The sequence below is a fragment of the Petaurus breviceps genome, unplaced genomic scaffold (genome assembly GCF_028583685.1).
Source record: "Petaurus breviceps papuanus isolate PSGF00001 unplaced genomic scaffold, PetGlider_PUasm1.0 37, whole genome shotgun sequence".
Classification (NCBI taxonomy): domain Eukaryota; kingdom Metazoa; phylum Chordata; class Mammalia; order Diprotodontia; family Petauridae; genus Petaurus; species Petaurus breviceps.
Genome location: NW_027186296.1, coordinates 1,826,086 through 1,845,410, shown reverse-complemented (window position 1 = coordinate 1,845,410; position 19,325 = coordinate 1,826,086). Strand labels below are relative to the sequence as shown.

The following is a 19,325-nucleotide window of genomic DNA, read 5'->3' as shown; positions in this document are numbered from 1 at the left end:
GGTCACATGGCTAGGTGTGTGTGTGTGTGTGTGTGTGTGTGTGTGTGTGTGTGTGTTAAGTATCTGAGGCTGAATTTGAACTCAGGTCCTCTTGACTCCAGGGCCAGTGCTCTATTCACTGCACGACATAGCCAGCCCTACTGTCAATAATTTTTGAAAAATTATATAGAAGGGAGGAAACAAGTAAGCATTTATTAAGTGCCTACTATGTACTCAGTACTATGCTAAGTGCTTTACAAATATCATCTCACTTAATCTTCACAATAATCCTGGGAGGTAGATGCTGTTATTGTCATGTTACAGTTGAGATAACTGAAACAAACCGAGGGTAAGTGACTTTCCCAATGTCGTACAATTAGTAAGTGTCTAAGGCAGTATTAGAACTCAGATCTTCTTGACTCCAGGCTTGAGAGTCTATCAACTGCACCACTTAGTGGTTTAGAAAATAAAGGAGAAGTTTCAGGACTCAGTCATATGCCTAGTTTTTAAAAAAGAGAAAAAAGATTCTTTAAATTATAGAAAATCAGCATGATTTTAATTACATTCAGCTCAATAATCATTATTAAACTCCTACTTCTATGTTAGGTACTCTGTTTGGTCCCTTTTAAACAACAAGAAAGAGAAAATAGTTCCTGATTTCAAGGACACTGTATTCTACTGGAAAGAAACAAAGGCAGAGATAAGTAAAAACAAAATACATTCAAAATAAATACATTATCATTACTGAAGGGGGGAAAAGCACTATCAACTGGAGAATCTGTACAATTCTCTTCTAGAAGATAGCACTTGAAGTGAGCTAAAGGTTCTAAGAAATACAGGTGAAATTTTAAGTGCATAATTAAATAGGTCTGTGAAAATTTATGAAATGAAACAATGGTCACTAAGAAGCTCATAACTTCATAAAAAGCATTACCATTCAAGAGTTTTTAATTTCATTTTCCCCAAAACTATTACTAAACTGGTATATCTACAGAATCATGAAGATATTGTATAACTGGAAGGCATCTGATGAAATCTCTCGTGCTATCCTGGAATATGCATTGGAGAAAGGTGGTCTAGTAATGGAATATTCAAGTAAACTTGGAACAGATAAAAATATTGCATCCAAAAGGCTACCATAACTGATGGGTATAAACCTGAAAGTAAATTTCTGCAGATTTACTCTGCATCTGTCTGTGGTCCTGTTTTGTTTAATTTTTTTTCTTCTTAGTAATAATTTGGATTTCAGTACTTGAAAATGATACAGTTAAAATAGATGTGAATGTATATACAGAGACAGTGAGACACACACATATAAGACTGTTCACAAAATTTCAAAAAATTAAAAGAAAAGATCAAATCTAAATATGCCAAGAATAAAGACCCCAGACATAGTTTCAAAACATGGAATGATACAAGGCATATAAAACATATCCAAATAACAATCCATATTGGAAAAGATCAGGGGGATTTACAGGTCTGCAAGGTCAATATCATTCAACTGTGATAAGATATTCCCAAAGCATCTAAAATGATGCTCAATCCACAATAAATAGGAATAGTATTAAGAACAATGGAGATGGTAATCCCTTTGTATTCTGCACTTCACAAACAACATATGGAATATTATATTTTAAGGAGCATGTTCATGAACTGGAGGAAGGAAAAATAAATGATGAGATAACTGAAGAACATCTCTTATGAAGATAGATCAAAGTAGATGAAGAACTATTATGTGAAAGAGGTATTTGACTCATTTTGCTCAGCCATTACTGGCACTGAGCACAGCAGTATGAAAAAGCCTGAAGCTTCAGACAGAAATCCTCCTCCCCATGCCAAGAACAGAGCCAAATATTAGCATAAAGTTCCAAATCAAGAGATGGGGGGGGGATAAGCAAAGAACAAAAAAGAACCTGAACACAAAAAGGTACTATAGTCACAGAGAAGATCAAGACACAAACTCAGAAATCAATGAATTCAAAATAGCTATAAGGAAAGCCTCAAAGAAAAAAAATGTGAATTGGACACAAGCCCAACAAGAACTCCTGGAAGAGCTAAAAAATAATTTTCAAAATCAAATAAAAGTGGTATAGAAAAATCAGATAAACAAATGAAAGTAAAAGAAGAAAATTATGAAAAAGATAATTAAAATCTTGGTAAAAGAAAAAAAATAGAAGAAAATAGCACCTTAAGAAACAGAATTGTCAAAGTAGAAAAAGAAGTACACATATTCACTGACGAAAATAACTCCTTAAAAAGCAGTAGTGACCAATTTTGGGGGGGGGAGGGGAGTACAAAAGTTCATTTAAAAAATAACTTACTAAAAATTAGAATTGGGCAAGTAGAAACTAATGACTCTGTGAGATATCAAGAAATAATAAAACAGAGTAAAAAGAATTGGAGAAAAATAGAAGAAAACATGAAGTATCTCATTAGAAAAATGGCTTAATGGAAAATAGATTGAGGAAAGATAATTCAAGAATTATTGTATTACCTGAAAACCATGATCAATGAAAGAACCTAGACATCACAATTTAGGAAATTATCAAGGAAAACTGTCCTAATATTGTAGAACTATAGGGCAAAATTGAAACAATTCATCAATCAGAACCTAATAAAAGATCCCAAAATGAACACTCCCAGGATTATTATAGACAAATTCTAGAGCTCCCAGGTCAAAGAGAAAATGTCTTAAGGATCAATAAAGCACTCAAATACCATAAAGTGATCATCAGGATCATATAAGATATAGCAATTGCCACATTAAAGGAACAGAGGGTTTGGAATGTACTATTCCAAAAGAACTAGTATTACAACCAGCATTATGCCCTTTACAAACCATAACACAATAAATTCAGCAAAATTTAGTATAATCTTTCAAGGAAAAAAAAACATATGTTTAATGAAATAGAGGACTTTCAAGGATTCCCGATGAAAATGCCAGAGTTGAATAGAAAATCTGACTTTCTTCCAAGACTCAAGAGAAACATAAAAAGATCAACATAAAAGAGAAGGCATAAGGAACTCAAAAAAGTTTAACTGTTTACCTTTCTGTATGGGAAGATGATACATGTATCTTCTAAGAACTTTATCATTATTAGGGCAGTTGGAAGGATTGAGTCAATTATGTTGGGATGAAGTTTAAAAAAACGTAATTGGTGAGAAAGAGAAATGACCTGGGAGAAGAGGGAAGTGAGAGGAAAAATAGAGAAACTCATCTCGCATTAAAGAAACACACAGGGAAAATTCTTTACAGTAGAGGGAAAAATGGTGAGGGCAAAGGCAGTTAAGGCTTAAACCTCACTCACATTTAATCAATTTAAAAATGGGAAATATATGTTCCTACTCAATTGGTAATAGAATCTATCTTATCCATAAGGGAAGCAGGAGAAGAAGGTAATAAGAGAAAGTGGAGTGATAAAAGGGAAGGTGGTTAAAGAAAGCAGTGCTGTAAAGCAAAACAAATGTTAGAGGAAGACAGAAGAGGGAGAGAGAGAGAGAGAGAGAGAGAGAGAGAGAGAGAGAGAAGGAAAAATAAAAGAAAAAAATAGAAAATAGTTAATAATCATAATTGTAAATGTGATTGGGATGCACTCACCCATAAAAAAAATGGATAGCAGAGTGGATCAGAAACCAGAATCCAACAGTAAGTTGTTTACAAGGGAGACATTTGAAACAGAGAAACATGCCCAGAGTCAAAATAAGGGACTAGAGTACAATCTATTATGTTTCACTGAACTAAAAAAAAAAAAAAAGACTGGGGTAATAATCATGATTTCAGACAAAGTAAAAGCAAAAAGAGACCTAATTAAAAGGAATAAGCAGGGAAACTACATTTTGCTAAAAGGAGCCATAGATAATGAAGTAATGTCAAAACTAAACATATGCATCAAATGACATAGCATGCAAATACTTTTTTTTTCTTTTTAGAGGGGTTAAGGCAAGGTAATTGGGGTTAAGTGACTTGACCAACCTCACATGTCTAGGAAGTATTAAGTGTCTGAGACCAGATTTGAACTCAGGTCCTCCTGACTCCAGGGCCAGTGCTCTATTCGCTGGGCCACCTAGCCTCCCCAAGCATCCAAATTCTTAAGGGAAAATTTAAATGAATTATAGAAAGGAAATACACAGGAAAACTATATTATAACTCAACTTTCTCCTCTCAGAGCTAAATAAATCTAACCACAAAATAAATAATAAAGAAATTAAGTAGATTAATAGAATCTTAGAAATGTTAGATATGTTAGAACTCTGGAGAAAATTGAATGGGAATAGAAAGGTATATATCTCTTTATCAGTTGTATGTCCTACCTTTACAAAAATTGACTATGTATTAGAACATAAAAACCTCACAATCAAATGCAAAAAAGCAGAAATATTAAATGCACCCTTTATAGACCATAATGCAATAAAAATTTCATTTAATAAAGTGCCATAGAAGCACAGATTAAAAGCTATTTGGAAACTAAATAATTTAATTCTAAAGAATGAGTAGGTCAATGAACCTATCAAGGAAACAATCAATGATTTCATCTAAGAGAATGACAATAATGAAAAAATACATCAAAATTTTTGGGATTCAGTTAAAGCAGTTCTTTGGGGACATTTTATATTTTTAAATGTTTTCATCAATAAAAGAGAGAAGAATCATGTCAGTGAATTGGCCATGGAAATAAAAATACAAAAAGAATAAATTTCCAAATTAAACACCTAAATGGAAATCCTGAAAATCAAAGGAGAGATTAATAAAGTTAAAAGTAAAAACAAAATTAAACTAATAAATAAAACTAGGAACTGGTTTTATGAAAAAAACTATAAAACTCATAAATCATTGATTAATTTGATTTAAATAAAAGAAAGAAAATCAAGCTATTACTATCAAAAATGAAAAGGATGAATGCATCACCAATTAAGATGAAATTAAAGCAATTGTTAGGAGTTACATTTGCCCAATTATATGCCAGTAAAAATGTTGACCTAAGTGATAAAGATGGATATTTACAAAAAATATAAACTATCCAGATTAACAGAAGAGATAATAGAATGCTCTAATAACCCAATCCTAGTAAAAGAAATTGAACAAGCCATTAATGAGCTCCCTAAGAAAAAAATCCTCAGGACCAGATGGATTCACAAGTGAATTCTACCAAACATTTAAGGCAAAATTAATCCCAATACTATATAATTTTTAAAGACAAGTAAAGAAGGAGTTCTATCAAATTCCTTTCATGACTTGAATATGGTTTTGATGCCTAAATCAGGGAGAACAAAAACATGAAGTACATTTTACACAATAATAGCATTATTTTCAGGATGGTCAACTGTGAAAGACTTGTCTACTGTGATCTACAGTGATCCAAAACAATTACAAAAGACCCATGATGAAAAATGCTATCCACCTTCAGAAAGAGAACTGAAGAATACAGATTGGAGCATGCTTTTTAAACTTTTTTTTTACTTTGTATTTTCTAATGCAACATGGCTAATATGGAAATGTTTTGAATAATCTCACATGTGTAACTGAAATCAAATTACTTGCCTTCTCAAGGAGGGGAGAGGGGCAGGAAATAGAAAGAGAATTTATCACAATTTTTTAAATGATTGTTAAATGTTTTATATGTAATTGGAAATATTTAATGAAATCAATAAAAAAAGATTTAGTAGTTAAAAAAAATTCTTGCCCAAGGACAAAAAGGGAATCAGTGGCAACACTGGGTTTAGAACTAAAGCCCTCAGATTCCAGATACATTATCCCAGTGGTGGGGTATTTTTTTTTTCTTTCCTTAGGGTGCCCTTGTGAATTCCATAATTATTTACTATCTATTGCCAGAAGAAGAAAAAAGAAGAGGAGGAGGAGGAAAAGGAGAAGGGGGAAGAAGAGGAGGAGGAGGAGGAGGAGAATAGCTAAAATTTATATATCACTTGCTATGTTGCAGGACCTGTGCTGAGTTCTTTACAATTATTATCTCATTTGATGAGACCCTGTAGGAAAGTGCTGTTATTATACCCACTTTGCAGATGAGGAAACTGATGCAGTGATTAAATGACTTGTCCAGGGTCACACAGTTAGCAAGTATCTGAGACTATATTCCTTCAGACTCCAGAACCAATACTTTATCTACTATACCACCTAAATGAGGAAACAGTGGCATGGAAAAGTTAAATAACACTCTGGTTTACTTGAAAGAAAAATAGCAAATCCAAGATTTGATTTTCTGAATTATAGTGCAGTGAGCATTTCATTATACCACAGCCAGGTGGTGCAGTTGATAGAGAGCCAGACCTGAAGTCAGGAAGACCTGAGAGTTCAAATCTGACCTCAGTTACTTCCTAATTGTGTGACCTTGGGCAAGTCACTTACCCTGTTTACCTTAGTTTCCTCATCTGTAAAATGAGCTGAAGAAGGGAATGGCAAACCATTCCAATATCTTTGCCAAGAGAATTCCAAAATGGGTCAAAAAAGTCATACATGACTGAAACAATTGAACAGCAACAACATGTTGCCTCTCTTAGAAGTAGTGCTTGCAAGAGTGAATAGTCTGGATAGACCATAGGTTTTATACATTCTGGTAAATCCTATGTTACCAAACAAAGTTTTGTTACATGGTCATAAACTCAAAGAAACAAATTTTATCTTTAATTGTGAAACAAATCAAAGATTTTAAAAATAAATCTTCATTTCAGAACATTATGTCTAATTCTGGACATATGTCTTGGATTCTTGTTTGCCTTATTTAAAAGCCTTCCTTTTCCTAAACCTTCTTCTGAATTCTGAGAAATGCATGATATTGGATTTGTAGCTTGAGGTAATAGAATAATAATCAGATAGATAGATATGCATAGATATATGTATACACACATGTGTACATGTATTCACATATGTGTATATGTATGCATATACATGTATATATAAACACATCTTTGTATATACTCTGAGATACTTTTCCTTTCTCCAAACTGTTCCCTGTTGTAGGAATGCTGAAATAATACTAATACAAGGAAATGCTAATACAAGGCAGCACACATTTCCATTCATAATTGAGTCAAAATATATACATAGGAATCATCTGGCAAGAAATAAAGGGGGGTGGAAATGAAGCAAAATTAGTTAGACCTTGATTTTTTGACTTGGTTCACTTTTTTAAAAATCAGTATTGAATTGGAACCAAATGCATTTGTTTAGTTTAACATGAAAATACTGAGTGATCTAAGAAAAAAAAATAAAATAAAAATGAGAAACCTACTTATGTGGCATAAAAGAAGACATAAAAGAAACATAAATATCTTCCTTCAAGCACAAACACACATATATACACAAAATTTGTTAAAAAAAAATAAAAATTTACGTAAATTACTTTTAAATACTATCAAATCTAGAAGAAGGAAAAACACACAGAGGTAGGACGTTGAACTCATTACTTTGGACCTGAACCTGGAGATAGCAGAGAAGAGCCACAAGAATGCTGATTATTGTATTTATTTTTAATTGATGGGGAGGGTGGAGGTTGGGGTTGGGGGGGGACGGTGTCAGACAATTGTAGTCACAAATTACAGAGACACTGGGAGTCAAACAGAACTTGAGCAACCGGGTCTAATCCCCTTTTGAAAATCTTTCCCCATTCTAATACATCTTCTAAGCAGCTGCTAATGTGAATTTTTAAAAACATTGGTCTGTCCATGTCACTACTCTACCCCACACTCTCCCCCCAATCAATAAATTCCAGGGTCTTTCTAATATCTCTAGGATCAAATACAGAATCATTTTATCATTTAGAAGCCCTTTCTGACATTTCAAATTTTCCTATATTTTGCTCTCCTCCAAGTACTCTATAACCCAGCTACATTGTCTTACTTGCTTTTCTTCATACATAATACTATGCCCTAATTCTATGCATTTTCATTGGCTGCCCCACTCACCCCTCATTCTTGGAATGCTTTCTTTCCTCACCCCTACCTCTTAGCTTCCTTGGCTTCATTCAGGAAGTCTGTCCTGATCCCCCAGCTGCTATTACCATTCTGCCTTAGATCACCCTTTGTCTATTCTGTATACTTCTTATACAGACCTAGTTATTTGCATGTTTTATCTCCCATTTGAATGTGAGTTCCTTTAAGTCAAGGACTGTTTTTGTTCTTCCTTTGCATACCCAGAGCTGAGCTTAGTTCCTGGCATAGAGTAAGTTGAAATAAATATTGGTTGATCCACTGACTTACCAACTTTGATTATTTCTCTGTCTATATCTCCCACTGAGAACAATGGAACTCTGCACACATTTTTGAATCATACCACACCATGCCTCTGCACTGGAATAGATTTCCTCCTCTCTTCTGCTTCCTACAATCCTTAACAATTATGATATCTAATACTTTATGTACTTTAAGTTTTGCAAAATAATATCTATATAAAATAGTACTTAATTCTTACAGCAACCCTCTATGGTAGGGATGAATATTAGCCTTCATTCTGTAGATGAGGATAACAAAGGTTAAGTGACTTACCCAGGTCACCCAGCATATTGTCTGAGCCAGCATTAGAACTCAGGTCTTAGGGATGGCTAGGTGGTGCCCTAGAGCGCCAACCCTGGAGTCAGGAGGACCTGAGTTCAAATCCATCCTTAGACACTTAACACACACACACACACAAAACCTAGCCATGTGACCTTGGGCAAGTTGCTTAACCCCAATTGCCCTCCAAAAAAGCAAAAACAAAACAAAAAAGAACTCAGGTCTTCCAGACTCTAACCCCAGTGTTCTAGCAACAATGAACAGCTACCTTTCTCTTTTCTTAAAATGCTGAGCTCAGGTGCCACTTTCTACAGGGAACCTTTTCTAATCTTAGTTGCTAGTACCCTCCACCTAAAATTATATTTTATCTATTTTTCATATGCCTTTATATGTATATACTGTCTCTTGTGGCTAAACTATGAATTCCCCCAGGACAGGAACTATTTTACTTTATATCCTCGGTAGCCAGGATTTGTATGGTATATTATAGGTGCTTAAAATGTTTTTCAGTTGATTTCAGAAATTCAATATATCTAATCCTCCCTTGTATATTGCAAAAAGAAATGTACTAAATTATCATTTTAACTAGGGAAAAATTCTGCTTAGATATGAGCCAAAAGAAGAAAGATGACCTTCTGAAGGGACATTTTCTCAGTTTTGTTGAAATATTCCCTTCCCCTGGATGTCATTTGGACTTACAAAGGCATGCAAAAGAGAATGATTCTTGCGGATGTTGCATTTGGCATTTCAGCCTTCAACTTATTTCCTATCAGCTCCTCAAAATAGATAACTAGGGATGCTACAGAACATTTTAAGGAACCATGGTAACTATTGAATGTCTTAGCAATTTGCCATCAAAACTCATCAATTGCAGTAAAAAAAAATACTACTTATTTAATCATTTACCTTTAGATGAAGTCTTCTTGGTAAAATATTATGATAAAGAACACATGAAATCTTTAAGGCTTCATTCATTTCCAAGTTGTCCTCTATGGCATATGTCTTGGATTTAAAGGCTAAGTGATTGGGAAGTTGGAAATTCATTAAGCAAAAAAAGTTGAAAAGTATTTGGAAACCAGATCAGGTAGCTTTCATGGATATAATTAGTAGTAAATTCTCTCCCAAGTAAGGGATAGACGTGACTGCAAAAGATAAAATAGATCATTTCAATGACATGAAATTGGAAAGCTTTTTCACCAACAAAATCAATGCAGCAGGATAATGAAATATTCAACTAAAAAATCTTTGGATAAGTTATCTCTGACATATGGGTTTGATATCTTAATTTATGGCCAACTAAAACAAATATTTGATTAAAAGTCATTCCTAATATACAAGTCAAAAGATTTAACCAGTTCTCAAAATAATTGCAAGCCACCAATGATCATTTAAAAGAATGCTCCAGATCACCAAAATATGAAAAATATACATCAGAGCAACACTGAGGTTTGAATTTACACCCAGCAAGGGGGCCAAATATAGAAAAACAATGTTTTGACATATGCCAAAATATTCATAGCAGTGCTTTTGTAGGGGAAAAAACCAACTGCAAACAGTAGATGCTCATTGATTGGGGAATGGATAAACAAATTATCACACATGAATGGAGTAGGATATTACTGTGCTGCAAGAAATTATGAAAATGATGAATACATAGAAGCCTGAGGAGACATATTAACTGTACATAGTGAAGTAAGCAGAACTAGGGAATCAATATGCATAGTCACTACAAGTAAAATGAAAATAATAAAAACAACAAAATGATTAAACCCAAATGCTCCAAAATTATGATGATTAAGCCTGGCTCCAAAAAAAGATATATGAGAAAGTACCTCCCCATGCTTTCATTCAGAGGTGCGAGACTATGGGTGTGGAAGATTACGTGATATATCAGACTTTTTCAATTTGTTGGTTGATTTTGCTGAACTATTTTTCCTCTTCTTTTTTTGTTCTTTGGTATAGGGATTGCCTCTTTGAGAAAGGGAAAGATACATTGGGAAACATAGGTTTAAAAAAACGACATCAATAAAAATTTTTTGAGCTTAGGAAAAATATTCAGTCTAATTTTCTATATTTGGTGCTCACTCTCAGCTCAATGGGAATAATGTTTTTAAATTAATTTTAGGGGAAAAAAAATCTTTCCCAGGTAAAAGGAGTGTGTTGCAGTTGCCAAGTTTCAGCTCAGAGGGAATTTTTAGCCTTAAGTTGTAAATTCCAGAAAATAGGGGTGTATAATGGAAACACTGACAGAACCTTAACTATAGCATTGCTAAAGGCAATGCTGCAATAAAATGGAATGACCCCTGAGATAAAATGTTTAATCTTTTGAGTGAGATGTGGCCTAATAACTCAGAAGTAGAGAAGTGGGATGATTCAGGTCCTTACTTGTAGTAGGTTATTAGGTTCCCTTTCATGAAATTCACTGTCACTCTTAGCTCCTTTTTGCCTTTCAAAAGCTTACTGCATTTTGGAGACAAGCAGAACAGAACAGTCATAAAGAATGAATTCATGACAAGTTAACTTTTCTTTTTTTTTCCCTTTTCTTCTTCTTTTTTTTTTTTTGACAAAGACTGTTTTCCAACTGGTGAATCACCAAATCACCTGGCTACTAAGGACCTTAGCAATCAGTCAGCCAGTCTATCCTCCTGCCTCAGGCTGATATGGGTTTAAATCATAATAGGAAAGATGTCTTTCCTCTTTGTAAAGATATCCAGGATGCAGAGTACACAATCTCCCCTAGCAGTTAACTCACTTTATAGTAAGGCACTTATTCTGAATATATAAAAAAGTCCCTTACTATGATGTCAGTCCTGTGCTTAGATGTAAAATCGCTATGAAATGTTTCAAATGGTATCTCAGAGTTTGAAAAGACATTTGGGGTCTAGGGGCAAGCAAACTATGGTTTGGAAAAGAGGTTTAATCATTTGCCCTATGACTCCTATCTCCATGGTTCTGACTTCCCTATTCTTCACTGACCATCACTTCCCTATATGCATTGCCTTTTTACTATCCGAATGTTAGTTCCTTGAGTCCAGGGCCTCTCTTGCATGTATATATTTCTAGCCCTGGCACTTAGCACAGTGTCTCGCCCATAGTAAGTGCTTAATAAATTTTTTTAATTGATTCATGATAAAAATAGAAAAGGCATTATGACTTTCAGAGGTGCCATTTCCTCTGCCTCATGTTTTACTTAAACGAAATATTATCTAGCATATAATCACTTGATACTTGCAAACTATGCATCTGTTTGGCAGCAGTGTTATGACATAAAGATATCCCATCTGGGGCGGCCAGGTAACACAGCGAGTAAAAGCACCGGCCCCAGTGTTGGGATGACCTGGGGATCGAATCCGGGCTCAGAAACTTAGCATCTACCCAGAAACACCTGGCCGTGTAACCTTGAGCAAGTTACTTAACCCCAATTGCTTAGGGGCAGCCAGGTGGCTCAGCTAGTAAGAGCACTGGCTCCAGTGTTGGGATGACCTGGGGATCAAATCCGGGCCCAGATACTTAGCACCACACCCAGAAATAACTGGCCATGTAACCTTGAACAAGTTACTTAACCCCAATTGCTTAAAAAAAAAATATATCCCATCTAACTTTCGATAAGGGAGATATTTTTTCAAAAACATGTGAATGATCAGTGGTCACTATCTTACCATTAAGGATTTCAAGTTAGAAAAAACAAGTGAGAAAAAAATTTAAAAAGAAATCTCTAAGAGGTATAAGGTGAAGAAATAGTGTGGTAATCACCATACACAAAGCTGGGCCCTAGGACCCTTAGGGTCCTTTCAGAAGTCTTTGATCTGCCCAAGGGTTTGAAGTTATGGCTAAAATAGCCCTGAGAGGTACCAAAGATTCAGGGGACCCCTAAAAAGGATAAAGCAAGCATGCTGATATTCTGGTGGCTTCTGGGGAGAGCAGGGACAATCTAGGAATATATTGCATCAAATCTCAACTCTTTCCACCTTTATCTCACCCTTATTCCCATCATTTCCCCAAGAAAGAACCCTTTGGCTTTTGCTGAATGGACACACTTTCCTAATCAAGCCATTCCTCTATTCTCCATCATTAATCTTCTAGGACCTGTGGCATTTCCTACAATTCCTAATAGATAAGACAGTGAATTTAGATGCAGACTCTTCAGTAATAGGCAACATGATATAACAATTGGGCCTTAAAGGGTTGCGTGGATGGCCCACAGGGAATTGCCTATATTCTTTGCCATGGGTGTGACTCAGAGATGAAAGAGATGTCTTACCTGATCTTGAGGCCAAGGATAAGGAGGAAAAGTTCCAAAAAGGAATTAAATATTGCAACAGGCAAAACATACTTCTCTGTGATTTGGCTAGTCATCAGAATGGCATTGTGCCCACTTTTACAATGAAGAGCATTTGATTTTGTGTTCACTTCTCTCCTGTGGGATTTTACTTTGATATACTCTCCTATGAGTCCTTCCGAATTCCCCCATGAACTCTTACTTGGAGCCAGGGAAAAACTAGTTCATTTGCAAATCCTAAACCAGCATGAACACTTTTAATAGTGTGTGAAAATGTAAATCATTTTTTTTTAGTCTCCTTGGCTGGAATAAGTTCTCTTTAACCCTGGAAAAGACTTTCTGAATATTATAGTCCAAAAATATCATTTTAGATGACTTTGATTTAAAATTTAAAATGTTAATTTAAACATTTTAAATTTTTGTAATGAAAGAATGGAAAGTGATCATTTCTCAAGAGATGATCAGGATATATAGGTTTCAACTATATGAGTGACACACTAAAATGTATTGTGGTGATTAATAAATTAATAATAATAATGAGAATCAAACTATAATCATTTAAGCGCTTATTATGTGCCAAGCATTGTGCTAAGCCCTGGAGATACAGAGTATTCCAAAAGTTTCAGTGCAGTTTTAAATTTTAATAGGTTAAATAAATTTTAAACTTTACAAGCTGAATTAAGTTTTAAGATTTAGTAACTTAAACCAACACTAAGATTTTTGGGATACCTGGCACGAAGAGGAAAGTGAAACAATCTTAGCACTCCAGGAACTTGCGTGCTAATGAGGAAGGCAATACAAAATATCTAAGTATATAGGGGGGTTCAGGAAAGATTTCATTTAGAAGGTAGTGCTTGAACTGAGTCTTGAAGGTAACCACAGATTACAAAAAACTAAGGACAGGAAGGAATGCATTCTGGACACAGAAGGAAGACAGTCTAACAAAACAGAGATGGAAAATAGGGTGCCTTGTGAGCAGTGCAGCCATTGGGTCAGTTGACCCTGTTGTAGAGCATTAGAAGGGTGGTCATGTGTTAGACATCTGAAAAGAGAGGAAGGGCAAAGTTTGTGAGGAGATTTAAATTTCAAACTGGGGTGTTGACTCCTGATACTAGAGTGAAAGAAATCATTTTCAGTAAATTTACAGAAGACAAAAACCTCCCAATACTTTTGATCACAAAAATAGTTATGTTTATGCACCCGTCCACAGAATATTAAATGCAAGAGAATTGGCAAAATAATGACTTGTCTTAGGACCATTTTTAAAATCAGAACATCAAAATAAAAAATAAGAATGAGTTAACATTCATTTCTGAATATAGTACAATTGTGTGAATTGTACCAGTAGCATTACTACTGATATTTACGTTAGGTGTTGAACTTTACAAACACATTCCATGTACCATAAGTAAATGAATGATAAAGTATTTATTAAGCACTTATTGTGTAGAAAGTTTACCATTCCATCATTGGCAGTTGCTCACCCACTGGTAGTGGTGGTGGTAGGGATATTAGGTCCCATCTTCACAAGGTAGCCTTCAATGTGCATATTTTAATAAATAGTTAGAATAGTATCAGCTGGCATTTATATAGCTCTTTAAGATCTACGAATCATTTTACGTATCTCTCGTCTAATACTCATTTGGAAGGTAGATACTGTAATCCCTATTTTAAGAAAACTGAGTCACAAAGAGATTGACTTGCCCAGGATTTTAATATATTTATGTTTTCAACATCTATATACAATTCAAAGTTTCAACTCAATAAATCAATTAATAAGTATCTGTTAAGTATCAGATATGTTCCAAGCACCAGGGACACAGATAAGAGAAATGAAATCATCCTTACTTACAAGGAATTTAAGAAATAAGGTTCATCTCTGGATATAAATTCAGTTGTAAGGTATATGTATTATTCTGTAGCAGCTTCCTCTACCTACCTGCAGATTGATGCTTTGAGCATTAGTAGTTTATATCTTATAATTGATAATCTTATTTTGATACATTATTCATTTATTAGAGGTAATATGAAATCTATCACAGATGAATAAAGGTAGCCATCATTCCATGTTGTATTGGAAGACTTTGAATATATGAATCTAACTGAAAATAGCTGCACCATTATAAACTTTTTGATCACTATATACCATTTTGTCCTGTTTGGTCTGTGGGTGTCTGTGGGTATACAAGAGTTTTGTCATCAATATAGTGGTACCATAAAGCCAGTATGTGAATTTACCAAAATTATATACTAAAGAAACTTTGTTAAAGTGAAAAAGAATAGCTCATTTCTCCTAAGTCATTTAATGTGATGTTTGAAGTACTCAGTCATCAATGGTATGGAAACTAGGTAGGTGTTAACAACATAATTTTAGGAAGCCTTCATTCACATATCATTTTGTAAATCACCAACCTGCCACTCATAACTTCCCCAACACCACTGTTCAAACTTGTCCAAAAGTGTCCTCTGTAATTTTAATCCCCCAAACTTTTGAAAAATGATTGATTTGCCAAAGGCATCTAAACCTGTGAACTTTGTCTCACCTCTGTATTCAATAGCAGCAGTCTTTGTCAAATCCAGACAGGTGAGTGACTTGATAGAGGGATTCTAATATGCATTTGGTTAAAATTGCATTTTTGAGTGACATGGTTGCTATTCACGTAAGGATCAGGGGCATCTTGGTTCTGAAAATGGTACAATTGTGTGAAAAGTTCCTACAATCAAACAGAGCTGTGTACATTCCAAAACCAAACAAATAACTCCAAGAATGATTGAATTAATCCTGGATCAGTACAGATGGCAGTTTTTATTCTCTGTCAATGCTGAGTCTGCTGAAGAATCTTAGCTCGTGTGTGTGTGTGTGTGTGTGTGTGTGTGTGTGTGTATGAGGCTCCTTTTGTATGAGGTTTGGCATATTGCATGTGGCAGGCTGTTGAAAAATGAATAAAGACAGGAGGAAAAAGGCAATGCACCTCCCATTGGTAATCAAGGAAACACTGGTTGCTGACTACCCGTGTGCCAAATCTCTAGGTTTGCCCAGAGGCTCCCAAGATCATTTCTTTGCCCCCAGATTTTCATGTCAAATTATCACTCATGTTCTCTAAATGAACATGCCTCTTATTTTATTTAAAACACACCGGGCACTCATATTTGACTTCCTGCTAGGCAATGTAATATTTAGCATTTGCTGCATACACAAATGAGAAGAGATGAAGCATAGCTTTATGAGAATAATTTGGGATTTCATTTTTTGTTTCTTTTTTTTGCAGTGAAGCATCTTTGCCCCTAGCCTTCAAGCTGTAGACATGAAAAGTAAAGCATTTGTTCTGTATGGTTTTACACCTGAAAAAACTCTGACCGGAAAGCCCATAAGGATTCATGGGGAGCTTTAGGCTACCTCTCCATGGCTTTGGCCTGAGGCAAAGCTAGGGGCTAAGAACTTTTCATGTGGGGGGTAAAGAATAAAGTAGAAACATATCATACTGTTTTCTGTAGCACATGTACACAAAAGTTCTTCACCTCTCTAGGAAGCAATCTGTCATTGTACTGGCATTCTAGTGACTACCAACATGCTTAAAATCATGACTTGAATTTGACTTAGTTAAAACTCAGAGTGCCCTTTAACCACTAAGTTCCATCTAGATGGTAGAGAACAATATTTCCAGTCTGTCTGGGGATGGTGGGAAGCTAATGCATTAGAATGAGCATACACTCGGCTCAGCCAATGTGAAGGCATGTAAGGAGATCTGTCTCTTCCACTTTAAAGGTCTCTCTCTATCCTTATAAAAATGTTTACAGGAGTATCAAAATAAGACCACATATCCTTACATCTCCTCACCTCTCTTTTTATTCAGTTTGGAATCCTACAAGTATCTCAAACAGTTAGTCAAAGGTGGCCATTGATATCACGGTATGTGCCGATTCATTGTCCCAAGGACACATCTCCTGTGCTTGTATCAATTACATGTCACTGTGTCTGCGGAAGGAATGGGAATGCAGGGACCAGCTATGAGGGGAATCTTCATTACCCCACTTCAAAGGGCATCACAACTTCTTTGAGATATAAAAAAAAAATTAGTCCAGTGTATAGACTGACATTACAGGTTATCACATACATTTCGGGCATGGGATTTTCAGGGCTCTTTGTCTTAGAATCACACATAGTTCCTTGTACCATTAGGCATTTTATAATGTTCAGGGATATAATGTGTGAGCAAAAGAATTATAATATGTTCTAATTAAAACTGTATGAATATTTCTATCTTTACTTGCAGTCTCATACGTGATTACACTCTCTTATAGTTATAGCATATAAGGGATTAAAAAGAAAATAGAGGAAGAAATAGGTAAACATGTATTAAACCCTTACTATGTGCCAGATATTGTGCTAAAAACTGGGATACATACATTCTGTGTGTGTGTGTGTGTGTGTGTGTGTGTGTGTTTGTGTGTATGGAAAAGGATAGCCACTGGTCTGAAGAGCCTACAGTCTATTGAGGGAAAATAACCCATGAAAATGATCTGAAAAGCTGAAGGTAGGTGGGGGTAGGGGTAGGGGGATGCATCAGAGGTCAGGAGCAAAATTAGGAGAGGATTAAAATCGAGTTGGCTTGGACCCTTCCATCAAATGGAGGCATCTAGAATAAAAAGATTAAACAGACCAATGGCAACGTGATATGTAAAAAAACGTACCCCTTACGTAAAGGATGCTTTTGTCAGAGTTGGTGCCTATAAATATTTGATGACTTTATGACTTTTTATCTCAAGCCAAATGTTTTTAACAATCCAATTAAGCTTCTAACTACCTGCAGAAAATGAGGAGAAGGGAGCAAAAACACGATGAGAAGAAATGCAGGCAGTGACATATTTGTTGTTGTTCAGTCATTCCGTCATGACCCCATGGACCACAGCAAACTAGGTCCTTCTTTTCTCCACTGTCTGTCCAAGTTCATGTTTGTTATTTCCATAGCATTATTTAGCCATCTCATCCTCTACTATCCCCCATTTTCTTTTGCTTTCATTCTTTCCCAACATAAGGGTTCCGTTTTATTGTGTGGCTAAAGTATAGAAGCTTCAGACTTAGAATTTGATATTCCAGTGAACAGACTGAATCAATTTCTTTAAGTATTGACTGATTAGATCTCCTTGCTTTCCAAGGCATCCGCAAAAGTCTTCTTCAGCACCAGAGTTTGAAAGCATCAATTTTATAGTGCTCAGCTTTCCTTTTAGTCCAACTCTCACAAACATATTATATATATATATATATATATATATATATATATATATATATATATACATATATATATGTACACACTTATACCATTGCTGGAAAGATGATATCTCTGATTTTTAGTATGTTGTCCATATTTGTCATAGCTTTCCTTCTGAGAAGCAAGTGTCCTTTAATTTCATGAAGTGATCTTTGAGCCCAAGGATATAAAATCTGACACAACTTCCATTTTTTCTCCTCCAATTTGTCATAAAGTGATGGGAGTAGTTGCTAAGATCTTACAGTTTGGGGTTTTACTTTCTGATGTTTTTGGTTGTTGCTTTTTGAAAAAAAAAATGTTATGCTTCAAGCTAGCTTTTACACTTTCCTCTTCTACCCTCATCAAGAGGCTTCCTAATTCTTCTTCACTTTCTGGCATTCTGTATATTTTAGATTGCTGCTATTTTTTTCAGCAAACTTAATTTTGGCTTTTGATTCATTTAACCTGGCATTTTGCATGATGTACTCTATATATAAGTTCAATAAGCAAGGTGACAATATACAGCCTCGTCATACTCTTTTTCCAACCTTAAACCAATCAGTTGTTCTATGTTCAGTTCTCACTATTGCTTCTTGGCCCACATACAGATTCCTCTAGAGACAAATAAGATGATCTGGTACTCCCATCTCTTTGAGGATTTGCCACATTTTGTTGTAGTCAATTAAACAGAAGTAGATTTTATTTTTCTGGAATTCCTTTGCTTTCTCCATAATCCAGTGAATATTGGCAATGTGGTCTCTGGTTCCTCTGCTTCTTCAAAAATCAGCCTGCTCTTCTGGTAATTCTAGGTTCATATATTGCTGAAGTCAAGCTTACAGAATCTTAAGCATAACTTTGCTGGTTTGTAATTGTTCAGTCATTTGAACATTCCTTGGAATTGCCCTTCTTTAGGACTGTGGTACAAACTGATCTCTTCTAATCCAGCGTCCGCTGTTGAGTTTTTCAAATTTGCTGCCAAATAAGCACACACACGCATGTGTATGTATATGCACATACATATCTAGATGTATATGTGTGTGCATATAGTGCATATGTGAATATACAAAATATAAGATTTTATATACACACACATATATATATGTTGTTGACCTGTCTCTCAACACATATTTTCTCTTGACAAGGTGTTATAATAAAAATAGTACAGAAAGATAAATGTACTTGAGATTATTGTCCACAATCATATATTAAGTATTAATTTCTGAATGAAATATGTATGTATGTGTATATTATATGTTTATAGATACATATGTATGTATAGACATATGCATAAATGTATATATGTGTCTATCTGTCTA

The 19,325-nt window shown here is 35.0% G+C and overlaps 1 long non-coding RNA gene across 1 annotated transcript in view; it reads right to left on the bottom strand.

Annotated features, from left to right (window-relative positions):
- The window catches only part of LOC138168384 (uncharacterized), a 55,526-nt gene that overhangs the window by 8,620 nt on the left and 27,581 nt on the right, over positions 1-19,325 (bottom strand). Inside the window, exon 2 of the long non-coding RNA XR_011170099.1 lies at positions 9,388-9,623. This is a non-coding gene — a long non-coding RNA (uncharacterized lncRNA). The remainder of the gene's footprint in view (positions 1-9,387; positions 9,624-19,325) is intronic.